The sequence below is a fragment of the Idiotropiscis lumnitzeri genome, chromosome 22, assembly GCF_059441095.1.
Source record: "Idiotropiscis lumnitzeri isolate Australia: NSW breed Sydney's pygmy pipehorse chromosome 22, RoL_Ilum_1.0, whole genome shotgun sequence".
Taxonomy (NCBI): Eukaryota; Metazoa; Chordata; class Actinopteri; order Syngnathiformes; family Syngnathidae; genus Idiotropiscis; species Idiotropiscis lumnitzeri.
Window position 1 is genome coordinate 5,444,011 of NC_142412.1, and position 2,703 is coordinate 5,446,713.

General features: G+C 44.2%; 1 non-coding gene across 1 annotated transcript; it reads left to right on the forward strand.

The window, feature by feature from the left end:
* The first annotated feature begins 1,060 nt into the window (after positions 1 to 1,060).
* trnan-guu (transfer RNA asparagine (anticodon GUU)) lies at positions 1,061 to 1,134 on the forward strand. Its single transcript has one exon. It is a non-coding gene; the product is annotated as a tRNA-Asn (tRNA).
* The last annotated feature ends 1,569 nt before the right edge of the window (positions 1,135 to 2,703 follow it).

A 2,703-nucleotide genomic window follows, 5' to 3' on the forward strand; every position in this document is an offset into this window, starting at 1 on the left:
TAGTGAGGAAGTTTTAAATAAAGAAGACGAGCGCTTCAAAAAGCCGGTCCTTTTTCAAGTTCCGAAAGCCGAAATGCCCGGCATTTGAGCAAGGAGCTTTAGACTCGCAGGTTTCATGTTTTTGTGCTCAGATTTGTAAATTATCTGTGTTTTAAAGTGGTGAATCCCACCTCAGAAAGAGCCCATTGAAAGTACCAAGCAATAACAAAGGAAACACTGGGCGGTGAACAGTAACCTTTCCCTTAAAACAGAACAAAACGTACTGCACGGTGCCCTTTTGGGTTGTTAATGGAGAATCTTGTCCGGGGCTGCACGCGCGCCGTGAGCGAAAAGGAAATTCCAACACTTGAGGAGTTGGTAATGTATTCCTATAGGGTGGGACACACGGCACATTTCATTCATTGTAAAAAAAAAAATCGTTGTCGTTGGACGCGCAATGCAAAGTAAAACTAGCACGTCGCTTTCAAGTCATTTGATGACATCATTTTGAACTCTAATGTTGTTATTTTCTGTTTACCGCAGTTGGACTGGCAGTGCTTGGGACCAGTCCAGGTTAGATTTTGCACAGTGGGTGTGAATGGTTGTCTGTCTCTATATGTGCCCTGAAGATTGACTGGCCACACATCAACACCAATTATTTTTAATCTGACATCAGGGTGATGAGACTCTTAATCTCAGGGTCGTGGGTTCGAGCCCCATGGTGCACTTGGCAGGCTCTTGATCCAATTCATCCTACAGACCACCATGATAAAAGACAAATTCATTAGAGTTATTTAGATGAAATTTTTTTCCACCATGAAAAAAAAACAAACAACATATATATGTGTGTGTGTGTGTGTGTGTGTTTATATATATATATATGTTGAGCCTGAGGCCATCAAGATCTGGCGCACTCGGTTGTGGAAGCGCTGCATTGATTCATCATCCACACACTGTCAATGGGCTCTGTCGGAGGTGGGATTCGAACCCACGCCTCCTGGGGAGACTGTGACCTGAATGCAACAGAGCGCAAGGGCCAGGCGTCCCAATACTTTTGTCACATTGCAAGATAACGAGACAAGTCTCTGTGGCGCAATCGGTGAGCGCGTTCGGCTGTTAACTGAAAGGTTGGTGGTTCAATCCCACCCAGGGACGCTTGCGTGGACTTCAGTTTTCAAATTTAATATAGCTTTGCTCATTCGTTTGTGAACTGAAGGGTTGGTGGTTCATGTTCACCTGGTACACGTCACATCGGCAGCCCGACGGATTCGTTTGTATGTCATGTTCAACGCCTTAGACCGCTCTGCCATCCTGGCATCTGGTAATGCTCTCTTGAATGTGTTTGCTTTGTTCTTGCTTGGTACTTTCAATGGGCACTGTCTGAGGTGGGATTCAACCCACGCCTCCTGGGGAGACTGCAACCTGAACGCAACGCCTTAGACCGCTCTGCCATGGATGGCAGAGCGGTCTAAGGCGTTGCGTTCAGGTCGCAGTCACCCCAGGAGGCGTGGGTTCGAATCCCACCTCAGACAGAGCCCATTGAAAGTACCAATAACACACAAACTGTTGTGTTCTGCTTAAGTTCCAGGCATTTGCAACATAGTTCTGGCCTTTCCTTCCATTTTTCCTCAAATTTTGACCGTCACTCACTCTATGTGGATCAGAAAAGAAAAAGAAAGATGAATCATACGGTAAGATTTCGTCCAGTGTACGATCAGTTTAAGCAAACTGGGTTTAGCTAGTCAGTAAAACACTCTTTATATGCCACAACATAAAAAAAATCGCCGGACGGTGATCCTCTACGGCTTAACTGCCACGCACGCCGGCCGGAGCCCTGGTACGGTCCGAACCGCTCAGATAACCAGCAAGGTCTGCAGAAGCCGGACAACAACCTCCCGATTCCCTCCTCTACACTTGCTGTCTGGCCGCTTCCAAATTACGCAACAATCAGCTCGTTAGTATGTCAATCGTTATGACCAAACAATAATCTTTACAAATGGGCTGCTATATTGAGTCATGGGATAACACGTCCTATTTTTTCTAAAGGGAAATTAAAAAAAAAAAAACACAGTCAAGAGAGCATTACCAGGTGCCAGGATGGCAGAGCGGTCTAAGGCGTTGCGTTCAGGTCGCAGTAACCCCAGGAGGCGTGGGTTCGAATCCCACCTCAGACAGAGCCCATTGAAAGTACCAAGCAAGAAAAAAGCAAACACAGTCAAGAGACCATTACCAGGTGCCAGGATGGCAGAGCGGTCTAAGATGTTGCGTTCAGGTCGCAGTCTCCCCATTGTTTTTGTGGAAATTATTATTATTATTATTATTATTAGGGCCCGAGCAATGAGGGGGTCCGGTTTGGTAGCCTCAGCATTGCATCTATTCTTTTTGCAGATTATCTGGTGTAATGTTGGCTTAATCTAAACAGTATGGCGGGTGAATGGAAAATTATTTAGCCACCATGCTGGTCCATTCTGAATAAATTACAAGCTGCAATATATATAATAAATATGACGCTAATTGAAATTAGACGTTTGTATTCTTGGGAAATTGTGAATTTAACCAATGTTAAAAATGTGAATAAATAACAGAAAATAATACAATATTGTGCGTATTTACCCACCGCCCGTGGGAAAGTCATAAAAATAGGGATAGAGTAAGATCAATGTCTTGAGGCAAAATGATTCAGATGATCCCTTCATTTGTATATAAAATGTTGATTTAAAAAAA